At 32.5% G+C, this 15,383-nt stretch overlaps 1 long non-coding RNA gene across 1 annotated transcript; it reads right to left on the reverse strand.

Annotated features, from left to right (window-relative positions):
- Positions 1 to 877: 877 nt before the first annotated feature.
- LOC135847894 (uncharacterized) lies at positions 878 to 15,317 on the reverse strand. Its single transcript, XR_010559266.1, has 3 exons — positions 15,010 to 15,317; positions 14,556 to 14,926; positions 878 to 14,482 (listed from the first exon to the last, which is right to left on the reverse strand). It is a non-coding gene; the product is annotated as an uncharacterized LOC135847894 (long non-coding RNA).
- Positions 15,318 to 15,383: the final 66 nt, after the last annotated feature.

Below are 15,383 nucleotides of genomic sequence, written 5' to 3' on the forward strand. Positions count from 1 at the left end.
CCTGGGAATACTCTTCGTAATCAACGACCTCAAATTAGCACAAAATTGCATTAGAATGTGACTATACCATCAGAATATTGTGATCAGTGACCACAAATTGGTTTAATAATTACACCAATTGGAAAAAAATCCAAGTCTAGCCAATAAATGCTAAACTTCAAATTATCCCCTCTTCAAGTCTCACCTTCCAGGTCAAGATTAATGCAAAAATAGAAAAATATTATAACCGCAAAATATCCGACTTACCTGAATTTTGTCAACAAGAATTTGAATCGTCATTTGCCAATGTTGGTGGAATTCAGTGGCGTAGCCAGGATTTTCTCAAGGAGGGGGCGAAACCAGATTTTTAGGCATGAAAAATCGAAATGAGGGGTAATTTTCTAGAAATCTATTGTAATGTGTGGTGATTTCATGAAAAGGAAGGCAAAATTATTGCTGGAGCGAAGCGAGAGCGAAAATTTTTGGAAAAAATGGGTCCAAACAACGAAAAAACGTCCATTTTTGCATGTTTTCTTTCAAATTTTCGCTCTCAAGGGGGGGCATGGCCCCCTTCGCCCCCTCCCTTGGCTACGCCCCTGGTGGAATTGATACATTTGGACCACTTGACATCCACACAGAAAAATGATAATTTTTTTTACTAGCAACATGCTTGCAATAGATCTAGTAATCTGAGGCATTGATGTTGAGTTACTTGATAATACGAGTATGTCCAGTCCACAGAAAAGATCTGTTTGAGATTTCATCCACGACCCTCTCCATTTCACAGGTGGGAACTGCTGCTAATGGCAGTGCCGCATTTTTATATTTTATTGGGCCTAGAATGAGTAGCACTCTAGCACCTCAAAAAATAAATGAAGAGAAAAACAGAGAACACAACAGAAATTTATCACTTTTATTTTTTTTTTCATGTTTTCACATCTGATTTTCTTAATTATAATCAACATTGTAAACAAAATAATAAGTATTACTCGTAAGTACAACATAGTAATTTAGTGGTAGTCATTTAATCTCAGTGTATGCAATTTCAAGGAACAGACAAACACTTGAAACAATATTATTTTAACGCAATATTTTACAAAAATCAGAGATCCTTATTCTTATTTGAAATTTTTTCAAATACTTAATTGGAGTCTCAACAGTTTTTTCATCACAGTGAAATTTTATCTTTCTGTAAAAAAGCTTAACTTTGAAAACCTAAACATTTTCAGAAACCTGTAGATTGAATTGACACGGAATAACCTACCCACATGTTCAGCTAGAAGCACCTGAACTAGAAAAATTTCCAACTTTTAATAAAATTTAAAAATTCTAGATAATTTACCCAAGTGGAAATATTGAAATTTGAGTAACAGCATCTCAGCATACCAGTTCAGATTTCTTTTAGAAATTGAAATTCATATGATCTATTTCAAAAGGAAAGTACTGAAATCTAATATTAAAAAATGGGTGAAAGGTACATAGAAAATTTCCAATTTAAATCATTGAGAGGGTAAAAATTGAAATACATCTCAAACACATTTCAAATGTATAAAAATGAAGGATTTTTTAAAACATAATAATTATATGAAAATAATTGTGCTTATGTAAGTACTATTTTTAAATTCATATTGCTAAACTTAGTGTAGTTTTTAATCATGTATTGAATTTGTTCAAAATAACTTAGGTATCTGTAGTTTTAAAGTAATGTAAAATTCATAGTTTTGTAACCAAATGGCCAAGAACAACCTATTATTGAAGTAAGTAGTAACATATCATTTTAGTAGAAAAGATCATCTACTTTTTAAAAAAAAATAATAATTAATTGTTTTATAAAAATGATTTTGTTAATGTATGTACTTGTCTTGGATATTGGCCAAGAGAGAGCATTTCTTTGTACTTGTAAGGTAGCAACCTATACGACAATTCTCAATTATCTTGAAAAGTCCATCTCATCACAGACATGGTATCAGAGTAGTTCACTCGAAGATCAAATAAAAAAATTAGGAAAAAAAGTAGAATGACTAGAATCAGAAAGGGAATAATTTCTTATTGAGAAAACAAGAGTTGGTTAAGAGCTGCTGTTGTTTGGCAACTCTGTGTCAAAGTACTTTACGTATTTTTGTATCAAATATTTGCCTAACCTGCGTCGAATAAACTGTTAGATTTCGGTTACGATCCTTGTATTTCATCATACAGTTTATGTACTGTTGAGCAATGTTTTTTATGTAGTTTTAATAAAGTTTTAAAAGTTAATATGTGTTTAATTCAAATTTAGAGCCTTTTTGCGACTTTTAGAATGAACCAAGCAATAGCTGCTAAGTGAATTACCACTTTCTACTTTTCACCATTGTTTTTCAGATTAACAATTGTGTGCTTTCTTTGTTGTTTTTACCTTATAGAAAACTTACAAATGTTAGAACTCACACAGAGATCAACTCCTTATGGATAAAACAAGAATTGAATATGAGTTGGTAAGTGAACCTTGATTTTCTACTTTTTAGTGCCTATTATTTTTTCAGGTTCCTGAAAACAAGTTCACTGGAAGTTGTAGCCTAGAGGATTTTTCAACAATGTGGAAGCCATGTATAATGTTCTTCACAAACAAGCTAATCCAAACCCTTGGTTTCCAAATTTTCTGTCAGAACTAAAGGCTCAGCATATTCTAAGATGCACTGAGAAGTAGTTTTAGTTCATCCAGAATTTTCACATAGAACCCAAAGTAAGTGATATTATGAGAGAGTTAGGAAGTAAGTTGGTATTGCATTTCAAACTGCAGAGAACATTTTTTGAAAAAGTGCAATTCTTCAATTCCATTTGACCATCAAAAGCATCGAAGCACGTTAGTAAATCAAGAAAAGGTTAATGATATCAGTGTTTTGAAGTATTGTCCTACTGACAAAGTTTTTTTTCAAAACCGATTTTAAAGCAAACTATCAGCGATTGAGAAATATAAGCAGTACCCATTCTAAAGCAGCTGTTGTTTCAGTTCCCAATGATGATCTTCCTCAACTGAACCACAGCCAATTGCTGATAACGAAGAAGAAATACTTATGATTATCTCCAGTCATTACTGCCTGTCCCTGTATTATCTGTAGATTACCACTGTTTTTGTCATGAACTGCTGTTCAACTCAACAAAAAGTAAAAATAATACTGCGGATACTGATAAGGATGAAGATGATTGAGAAATTCTGTCTGTCTCCTCTTAATGTTTGTGAATTTTCAATGTTTTGTGATTTTTGACTGAAACTATTTGTAATTTCAGCGCTTGATATTTTTGTAATTTATTTAAAACTTGAGAACAATTTTCGACTGAAACTATTTGTAATTTCAGCGTTCAATATTTTTGTAATTTATTTAAAACTTGAGAACATTTAATCAAATATTCAACAATTTTTCATCATATGTATTATCACAACAGTGTATCCATCTAAATAACACACCACCTACACCCCTATAATGCCACGTTGCTACACTGTGCATCCGTGTTCACTAATAGTCCACTCATCCTATAATAGGATCACATCACTTCATTAAAATTTAATTTTTTTGCTTCTGTTTCTTCATTTTATTTTCTTTACTCCGTTTCTCAATGCTTGCATGAAACAAGCATAATTATCAAATGAGGAGGCTCATTGCAAAAGTAGCCCTTGTCACATGAACTTTTAGACACGTTTTACTCGATTGCACCTATTGCCAACTGCAGAGATCATGTTGTAATGATGAAATGACCATCAAGTTAGTCTACCCTGAGTAGCCCTGAGAGGAATTGCTTTATAGAGTTTACATTCATGATACTGGGTACGCTCAAGGGAGAGCTTTGGAGATTGCATAGGTTCATGTGACAAGAGCTACTTTTGCAATGAGCTCCTCAAATTCTCTGAGCACATTAATAAACCAAAAATGTTAAATATATGCCAAGTTGTATGTTCTGTTGTTTGCTTTATCCTTTTATACAGAAAGAAACTTGAAAACAACCAGAACTCACTTATTAAAGACAACTACAGTCATTATTCATGACTTCTGCCATAATTCAAACACTGAAAATCCTAACCAAATTAAAGGGTAACCTAGCAAAGGTAAAAAGTGATGGAGAACATTTGCAGATACAGCTAGAGTTATCAAGAACAAATGTATCATTATAAATCAACCAAATATCTAACTGAATGGTAGAGACTAATAATTTACTCATTGAATTATTGAACTGGCAGGCTGGCATACAAGTCAAAATACAGAAGTTGGGGGATGCAGATATGTCTCATAAAATCCCACCAACAACCACTTCAAAATTTGACACTCTACCAGAGCTAGAACAAGATGAGGAAGACAGAAAGCTGGTTGCTAGAAGTACCATAATACAGTACTTAGATGGCTCTTATTTACATTATGTGCAGCATAAGAGAGATGCTAGAGAAATGTTGGATTGCATTAGGGATCTGAGAGATCCAAAGACCAATACATGCTTGATATCCGCATGGATAGACCTGACAAATTACGGTTATGATGTTGAGAAGTCGATAACTGTGAACTTGACTGAATTTGAGTGGGTTGTGAGTCGATACAACAGCTGTGGAGCAACTCCAGATTACACAAAACACCAATGTAGAAAATACCGTAATTCCTCACTTTAAAACATTTCAATTTAAAATGCCATGAATATGGCAGTTGCTCAATTTGGAAATAGAGCCAACTCCTTCAGTGACAATACACAATCATGCAGATGAGGTCTTTCAGGCACCATCTCAAGCACTGTCTCAGCCTGAGGTAACCACATCAAAGGTTCCAGAACCAAACCAGGGCCTTGGTGATACAAACTCAGAGGACTTGTACATCAATTGAACCTCATATGTTGTAATTTTCTTTCAGAGAAAATTTCCTTGTAGGGGGGAGGGAGGTGTTATGTTTGTTGTCATATAGTTAAGTAACATTGAGCTTAATTATTTTAATCAAACATTAAACTTGATTTTTTATTTTGATTGAACTTCTGAGGTGTTGTAATTTGTCAAATTAAGCTTTCATGAGCCTATTTACTTTAATGTATTCTAGTTATCTATGTCGATGATATTCTTATTGCTTACAATTCTGGCGTATTTCTTGAAAAGACATTAGAACAGCTAAGAAATAATTTTAAAATCAAGATCGTTTAAAACCAGAAATGTTTCCTAATAGGGATTAACATTAAGTTGGAAGAAGGTCGAATTTTATTGAATCAAGGAGATTATATTGATCATTTGTTAAAGAGGTTTGGTATGCTAGGTTGTCAGAAGGAGACGACACCTATGGAACCAGGTTTGAGTATCAAGGTTTCGGAGAATAATGAAAGTACCAAGTTTAAAAGTTTAATAGGAGGATTAATGTATGTAGCGAGAAATACTTGTCCGGATGTCATGTATCCAGTAAATTATTTGAGCAGATTTCAGAGAAGGTTTGCTAATGAAATTTTTCAGTACAGTAAATGTATGTATTTAGAGATATTTAGCTGGTACTAGAAATCTTTCCATTTTTTACAAGTCAAGTAGTAAAAATGCGGTGACTAAATTTGTAGATGCGTTGATGCAATTGGTGAAATTCATGAGCTTGGAAGTTTCGTTATTCATGGGAAATCTGCTACTTAAGCTTTCACCCATGATTTAGATCAATTACGTAAATTTATTTGGTGCAAATGATAAGTACATCTTTCCTACCAAGATTTAGGTAGTAAGTAATTTTTATTTTTTTTATGTAAGTAGTTGAAGTAGGTATTGTTTTAATAATGATTTTTCAAACTAAAATGAGTTGAGAATAATTTTGCAAGTTGAATGACTATTATAATATTGTAAGTCCTCAAGATAATACATGATAAGTTTTTGGCAATAGGGTCAAAATTGAAATATCAAACACATTTTGAGTGTATAAAAATGAAGGATTTCAAAAAAAATAATAATTGTTGTATGAAAATAATTCTGTTTATATAAGTACTATTTTTAAATTCATTAAAACAAGTTCACTGGAAGTTATAGCCTAGAGGATTTTTCAAGAATGTGGAAGCCATGTACATATAATGTTCTTCACAAACAAGCTAATCCAAACTCTTGGTTTCCAAATTTTCTGTCAGAACTAAAGGCTCAACATGTTCTAAGATGCACAGAAAAGTATGTAGTTTTGGTTCTTCCAGAATTTACATAGAACCAAAGATAACTGACATTATGAGAGAGTTGGTAAGTAAGTTGATATTGCATTTAAAACTGCAGAGAACATTATCCCAAGTGGTAGGCTATTGAAATTCCAATTGAAGTCTTTCATTACAGAGCTCCAGTTATGTTTTTATAAGCTACCACTTCATTCACTATGACAAATATATGTATAGTATTAATTTTTGGCTCAAAGTCAGACTTAAGCCAGAAGGTGTAATAATTTCACACCTGACTTAACAGTTCCCATAAGAATCGGAAAATCAAATTAAGATGTAAGAATAAGCCAATCAGAATGAGTTTTGATAATATTTATAATTTTATACTAGGGGAGTTCATATATCACCCTGAAGTTTTCCATAAAAAATTTTGTTACAGTGAAACCTCGATAAGTGCAACCTCAATAAGTGAAAATTCACGTTAAGTGCAACCAAAATTAATCCTCGGTCCCTACAGTCGATTTACTATGTAAGTTCACCCCCATAACTGCAACAGTACCTCGATAAGTGCAATGAATTTGGCGAAATTTTAGTGAAAATCATTCAAACTAGACTAAAAATTTGAAAAATTCAGTAAAACATGTAGAAAATATTCAAAAAATCCTCCAACACTTACACTGAAATAGTAGAATGTCCAAAAAAAAATTGTGTAAAATTAAAAAACGGGTAAAGTTGGCAGAAAATGGATGTAGGTAACGTAAAATCAAATGAATAATCATCAAAATTGAGTAAAAAAAAGGAGGTACTTGTCGCGACTCGCGTGATTTATTCACCTTGATAAGTGCAAATTGCGAAAAAATAACCTTGCTTAGTGCAAACCCTTTTAAGTGAAAAACTCAATAAGTGCACAAACTTTTTCTGGTCCCTTGAGTTTCCACTTATTGCGGTTTCACTGTATACACCTACAGAGTAAAAATTATGTACAGTTATTCTTGGTGGTCTCTCTCATAAGGTATGTGCATTTGCCACCTATTTGGGAGCTTCATGGTTCTTTTTTTGCAAAAAGTTTGCAGTGGTTCAAGTGGCCATTTGCGCAAAAATGATTTTCCTTGATTTATTGCTTTTGAAATATTGTTTACTCAGTGCCTATATCAATGGACCAATTTAATAATTATCAACAAGGTGTCGAATCTAGATTATAAGGAAGGTGTTCTGGTGTTTCTCATCCTAATTTGTTCAATTTTTTAGTTATAAGCGGAGCTGTATGCACCCTAGAATCGTGATTTCTTGTCATTTTTATATCAGACCTTCACACGTTCTTGTAAATGGACTCTATAAATGTTCACATACCCACTAGATCTGGCTGTGACAAATAGTTATCTTGAATATAGATTCAAAGCGGAAGCTCCAGGTATTTAAGAAAAAATAACTTGACTTGATCCATTTTAGGTAAAAAGTTGCTGAAGCTTTAATTTACGCAAATAAGCTTAAAGTAAACACCATAAAGCAAAAAGTTGGCCATCTATGGGAAAGAACTCTTACTGAGTCAGATTTGAATTCTGAAAAATTAGCTACACTACTTCCTATTTCAGGAATACCTATGGGTAAAAAGGAAGTACCTCCTATCATCTCTGCTCGAATTAATGGAAGTGAACCACATGTCTGACTTATATAAAAATTTAAAAAATGCCCAAAGATGTAAAAATACAAGCTGTATCCATTAAACTTTTATGTACTGTATAAAATGTGATGTGCACTTATGTGTTACACACAACAGTAATTGTTTTATGCAATTTCATTCAAAATAATATTTTTTGTTTCACATCATTTTATGTGTAATTTAACAATTTTTCACTTTTCAGAAAAATTGAAAAAATTGTACCTTGGTTGGTATTTGGTAGTCACATAGTCCACCAGCGCCAGCTTACCCTAAAAGCTGACTAAGCTGAAGCTTAGTGGGCAAATTTTTAGGGTGCAAAAATTTTGAGAAAATTAAAAAAAAATGCAATTTATTTTGAAAAATTCAACTTTTATGTTAGGTTTTTACTTTTTAGAAAAATAAATATTTACTAATAGTTTCTTCAATGTTGTAAAATGTTTATATTCCAGCTTGGTGGGGGGGGGGTGTATAAAAATTTCTGTGGAAAGGGCGCTCATGCTGATAGTATAAAAGTAATTATATATTCCAATTTTGAAAAGTTTGTTTTTTTGATTACTTTTCAAGCTTCAAAATTTATCATTTGATTGACTTTTATTTTAGAATTATCTACATTGCCAAGCAGACTATAAACACTTAAACAGGAAGTAATTATTCTAACATTTTATGATTTTTTTGACCCAGCTCAATTTATTAACCAGGGCTGTTTACAATGAAACAAAAATGTTTCATTTTGTTCTTTCAACAAAACTATTTTGTTACACCATTTTGTTCCATTCTGTAAAAGTTGTTTCATTTTGCTACTAGTCAATTAGTGCATAGCCTAAGAGCCAAAACATTACACTTATTTTAATGATTTAAATTTTAAGTTTTTTATAATTATATTTGTTTTTTGGTTAATTGGGTTTGATCAAATATTTTTAGGGTTCCCAGAGCCCCGCCTTGGGAAACCCTATTAAAATTGCTATAAGAAATTCAGCCTTCACACCGCATGTAGAAAGGTGTCTTACGTATAGTGTACATACCGCTCAATCTCATGTAGGTAGTGTAGAGCACCAAAATACATCAGTTTAATTGTGCCATATGTTTATAGCCTGATTGAAACCTTACAAGACAAAATTGATGATGCCAAAGATGAAATCAAACTGAAAACTGAAGCTGCCGGTAAATCATTTTCCCTCTGTTTACTTATGTGGACCAAATGGAAATTATTACATGGGTTTAGTTGTAAGTGAAAAATATTATGCTGATGTTGGAGTCATTTGCAAAAAAAATTGAAAGGAATGGTGAAAGAATTACCTAAAGAATAGATTAATAGTAATAGTACAGTTCATGAAAACTAACTCAAATTTTGCGCCTAAAGGAATTTTGAATAAGCTTTTTTAGACAGCTCCCCTCCTGCAGCAGTTCCCACTAAAAAATCAAAACATTCATCAACTTCCACTGATTAATATAAATTCATCAGCAGCTATGATCATCAAATTTAAAGAATACCTTATAACCAGCCTAGGCCACCCTTCAAAAAGGTGAAACTGAAGACAAGTGAAGAAAGAGAAACCAATATAATACAATTTTGGAACAAGTACAAATTCAATGAGCTGGCATAACTTTCTAAAGAACTATTAGTAATTCCTGTGTCATCAGTCAGTAGCGAATGTGATTGCTCAATTGAGGAATACACCATAAGGCTCATTTATATTGGTTGCGGAAGTCTTTTTGTGGTTGGATTGCATGCAGGCAATCAAAGAAATTGCATGCCTTTCATGTAAGTGCCATTATTTCAATAGTTATAACCAGAGAATGTTCATCATGGATAGTTCAATAACCCTGTTTGATCCCAAAGAAAGAACTCCAAAAAAACTCTTCAAAAAAGAATTACACCCCGCCCTCTCCACGATTCCTAATGAACCTACTCCATGAACAAAAATTAAAAATTTCAGTAAGAAAATGTTATGATATCATGGTGGAATCCGCCCCTAAGAAAAACAACCTACCACTTCACCATTTATTGTATAAGACAATCTATGAAACAGCTAATGAGCCAAAAATTTGGGGGCTGACAAATCTTCCACACTCCAGAGTCAAGTTAGATTACTAAACTTATTTGAGGGATCTGTCCGCCCAAATTTTTGGCTCATTAGCTGTTTCATAGATTGTCTTATACAATAAATGGTGAAGTGGTAGGTTGTTTTTCTTAGGGGCGGATTCCACCATGATATCATAACATTTTCTTACTGAAATTTTTAATTTTTGTTCATGGAGTAGGTTCATTAGGAATCGTGGAGAGGGCGGGGTGTAATTCTTTTTTGAAGAGTTTTTTTGGAGGATATCAGTACTTTTTTTTCTATATTATTGTGATGAAGTGTTCAATCTAATAAATGAAAATAGCATTGGTGGCAGGAGCATGCAGAGAGTGGACAGATTACTGGACATTTGTCATTAAACTGACTGGAATAAAAACAGTGGGTTTTCAAGGGTGATGGGGGAAGGGGTTGCGCAAAAATTCGCCGATCAGTAAAAAAAGACTTTCAATTTTGTCAAATAAAATGACAAATAGCGAATATAAATTTCTAAAATGAAATGAGAGATGAAATGACAAGTTTACCAATAATTGATAAAAATACCTACTTATTAAAAAATTATTATTTTCCTTTTTGAATTTTTTGAAGTTTCAAAATGGAATTTTTTAGTTTAGGAAAAGGATAGAAAAAATAACTGGGTGAAGCGAGTGAAAAAACGTTCAAAAATTCAAGAGGTGAAAAACAATGTGTTTTTCAGGTTCCATTTTTTGGCTTCAAAATTTTGGAATTTAAATGTCAACTTTTTAAAAATTTAAATTTTGAAAATGAGAACCAAACAAACCTGAACAAAGTAAAGCAAAACGTCATTTCAAGAAGTAAAAAAAAACATGTTTTTTCAGGTGAAAAAATGTATCTTGTTTGTTTTAAATAAATTTGCATAATGAAATTTTTTCCATGTTTACTTTTTTAAAAAAAACAAGGGCAAAAGAAAATTTGTACTTTAGGAAGTGAAAAACGTTTTTTTACAATGTATTTTTAAAAATTGAACATGTTAAGTAAATAAAAATCATATTGAAAAAATCAGCTTACAAAATTAAAAATTAAAAAAAATTTTTGATTCTGATGGGGTTTGAACCGGAGTCTACTGCGTGGCGAGCGGAAGCTTAAATCATTCAGCCACTAGGCTGCTCAACATTTTAGCGCATTTCAATTGCATACAACGCCGCCAACACGTGTTGTGCTTTAAATTTAACGGACATTTTGATATTGAACGTGTATGTGCAATAATAATAATTATTGCACATAAATTAAAGCTCACATTAATTTGAAAATATTAAAAGGCACTTCTACGATGTTCAAAGTATATTAGAACAAAATTTCAACGTAATTCGTGCCGTATTCGAAGCTGTAGCTTTGTCTAAAGAATCAATAATAGCGAAAATTAGTATTACAAATTAACTGTTTCTTTAGACAAAGCTACAGCCTCGAATAGGGCACAAATCACGCTGAAATTTTGTTCAAATGTACTTTGAACATCGTAGATGTGCCTTTTGATGTACGTACATCTATCCCAGCTTTGGTTTGATTGTACTTTGGATAAATATACTGCTCGTTTTTTCAACATTTGTCATTTTTCAGCATCTTTAGACTCCACTCAAGCGTGATGTAATTGGGCTACAGAGCTCAATTTTTGCATGAACATCAAGTTTGTGGTGGAGAAGTGCCTTTTGATATTTTGGGTCAATTTTGAGAATTTTTGGGGCCCAAAAAGGGGGGGTGCAGGGTCAATTTTGAAAAAATTTACAATTTTTTTACCTTAGTCAGTAATGGTTGACAAATCAAAGCTATATTCCAAATTTCATCAAAATTGGTTCGGCCAGTCCTTCAAACTTTGAGTAAGTGTTGAAGAACAATTTCGCCAAAATGACAAAAAAATGGCCAATTGAAACTTCGCGAATTTTTATCGTACAAAAATTATTCTTATATATTCTGAAAGGTATTTGAAAAATAAGAATAAAATTATCTATGCGTTTTTTGAATAAACGCATAGTTTTTGAGAAAATTGCGTTTGAAACTCGGGGAAATTGCATTACGAAATAGTTACAGAATATAACTCCGTCTGGCGTTGCGCCGCCTACGGTTGAACGCGTTCATTACGCGCTTGAAACCGTGGGAGGGCGGGGTGGCAGCGCTACCGCGTCGCCTGATTAAATTAACCAATGTGAAACCATGATTTAAAAAATTATTATGAGGTAAATTATTTCCAACGTTTCCTGTTATTCTCTACTCTCAATTCCCCCTTATTTCAAGTTTTAGGGAGTCCAAGCTCCAAGCTCCTCTGAACCATCAACATCACTGTCACATAATATCATCCAACTATCTCTGGGAACACCAAGACTCAATCTTATTCTTGTACATGTAATAAAATAATCTTAAATGTTTTTCCAAGTTAATTATTCATAAATTTTTAGTCCAGACCAACGTTATTTTTTGTAGTCCAAAATTGTCACTTCAAGACAAAATCATTTTCTAGTCCAAATTTATCACTTTAAGACAGTAATTATATTTACTTTTTTAAATTAATACTTACTTTAAAAAAATTTTATATCACAATATTTTTTCTTCAAGGGACAATGTGTTGAGTTGCAGTTATTTTGCATTAAGGACTAAGGTACTACAGTCGCATCTTTGCACTTGAAAACCTTGTCTAATTTATTTAATTTAGTCCTATTTACTCATTATACCAATCTATCTATCTATCTTTCTCTGTTCATATCCCTATATATTTTTTTATTTATTTTCCAATTACCACTGCATGCAGGAAAAAGTAGTCCAAAGTCAAAGTAATGATCAATAGTGAGAAAAAAATTGTCAAGTGGTAACATATCAAATCAAAATTAGGAAAGATTTTCAAAATTAGTTAAATTTTTGAATTTGTAACATTTTGAACATTGGTGAAACTTTTTGAAATACAGGTAAAATTACATTTCTATTCTTTCTGTTGTTGGATTGCCTGTCTTTCATACAGGTGCAATTTTCAATAGTTACAACCAGAGAACCTTTGTCATGGATAGTTCAATAACTCCGTTTGATCCTGAAGGAAGAATCAACTACTGTGAAACCATAACCGGAGAACCTTAGACATGGATAGTATACCAGCAGTGCAGATCCCAGAATCATTCTACGAAAAAATTCTAGAGATTTTTGCTTTGGACACACGATTTGACGTACCTCAAAATAGAGGATATGATTAAAAAAATCATGAGGTAAGTCATTTCTCACGTTTCCTGTTGTTCTCTGCTCTCATTTCCCTATCATTTCAAGTTTTTTTTTTTTTTAGCTGGCTGATATTACCCCAAACTACAGTTCTTTTAATCATTTGGATGGTGGATATTTATTTGAATCTCTCTCTCTAGCTTTGTGATTGTGTATGTGTATAAACAAAACAATAGGTTCCTACAGGGTCCTTCTTACCTCCTATAGGCCTAAATTTACTCGCCATATATATTACTTTAATTTTTAATTGAGTTGGGTAACTTCTGGTCACTTGGTACTTTCCTACTCCATTGTTTTAAAATTTTGCTGAGAGCTCCAGTAACTTTGTGGAAAGTACTGGAGGTTCCACTATGACTTGAAACCATCTGCAATCGATTTGATGGCGCATTGAAATTAGAATGCGGAGTCAATTTTGGCTTTCCAATTTCATTTGGTAAGTTGAAGTTTGAAAAAATCTGCTAGATGTTTCCAAACTACTCGAAATGGTTCAAAACCATTTCCAACCAATTTGACAGGTCAAAATAGAGGACATCCCAAATTTCAGCTCTAGGTCAATTTATTATAATTTGGATTTTTTTTTCTCATTTTTGGCCCAAATTTGATTTTCAAAAATTTGCCAAAAATCAAAAAATGCGTTTTAACATTTTAAATTTTTTATAGCGATGAAATTTTTGCATGCTCTTTCGATCCAAGTTTGTTTGGTTCAAATTTTCAAAATTTATTACGTCAGTACTCACTATGATGTTGGAAAGCAAAATATGCGATTTTGGTTTACCTGTCAATCAAAGTGGCCGCCATTTTGTTGGCAAGGCCAGCTTTATATTTTAGGAAAGTTTGCTTTAAAATCTTCCTTAATAATAATATATTATATTATGAAAACGACATCAGTACCTATCAATAACCAAAATGTACCACTTCAAAAATATAGAAAATTCGTGCGGCGACTGAGGCTTAAGTTGAGGCTAGAATGAATTTTGAAATTTTTGTTATTTTGTTAAAAAACAGCTATGGCCCAAATTTTCTTAGGTAAGTAACTAATGCTTTTTTTTCAAAATTTTGAACCTTTTTCTCGCATTTTTCGAATATTTTGGCAAATTTTATTAACAATCAACATCAACAGAACTTAACGAACCTCAATTGCATTCCGTAGAAAGCAGTAAATCATTTAGGTTGATAACATAAAAAAATGTGTATGCAAGTACGCGGATAAAATGTAGTTCGATAACAAACAAATAGAGCAATATCTCTTTCTGTTTCATATAATACAATACCATAGCATGATTTCCGAAACTTCTTTCTAACGCTATTTCCAATCCGCGTTCTAAAGTAAATATTCAGGAGCTAAATGAACATCTTGATGATGCGCAACAAGTTTCAGCATACTTTTACTGCATCGAAACCGTAGTTAAATGGACAGTTTTTATTCAGACTAACACCTTTCCTGAAACAAGTAATTGAACATGATAGTAAAATGTATAAAAAAATGAAACTAATTTTCTTATGAGCCAACATACTTGAAAAAGAAAGCCGCACGTTCATTTATCTGGTCCTTTTTCTCCGCTAATTTTCGTTTCTCTTCTTCATTTGCGAGTAATAACAGTAGTTGCTATTTCTTTTTAGACCGGTTAGCAGTTTCGACATAAATTTCCATAGCAAACGTCACAAATACGACAGTTTTCAACTTCATGACCAATTCTGATGATGCGATTTCTTCCATAAATGAATTACTTAGCTTTAACGTTCTCCGTCTTCTTCTTCTCAATCGTCCTTAGTACATCCCTTTAGTAAACTGCCACGTGTTGTCGCCATCTGCCTTCAATTTTCGTCGCTTTTTCGATGGCGTTGGATTTAAAGCAGCATAATAATGGGCAACTTTTCGTGAAACCTAAATAAAACTAGTCGAATCAACTTCGTGTTACGGGGGTTTTATAATTAATAATACACACATAAAATGTTGGTGTTTCATACCTGTAAGGCCTTTTCTATTTGATTCGTTGAATGCAGCATGGCAACTCTACAACACTGTGCACGATCCACGATATGTAAACATTATAGAAAAGTGACGTTAATAAGCCATCACTAAAGCAAAGCGTACAGTTAACTAAACGTGAAACGAAATAATATTGCTGAACATTCAAGAGTCAAGAGTCAAGACTGCATTATGACGAAAGTCGAAATGGGAGTATGGGAGATGGAAATTTGAAGTTTGAAGTTTGAACATTGAACTTTGAACTGAACTGTCTTTGTCTCTCTCTGTCTTTGTCTTTAAAAAAAAAAAACAAACAACCTTTATAAAATTCATGGAACTATGTGCAAGAAATGACATAATGGATGAAACATAT

Source organism: Planococcus citri, chromosome 5 (genome assembly GCF_950023065.1).
Source record: "Planococcus citri chromosome 5, ihPlaCitr1.1, whole genome shotgun sequence".
Lineage (NCBI taxonomy): Eukaryota > Metazoa > Arthropoda > Insecta > Hemiptera > Pseudococcidae > Planococcus > Planococcus citri.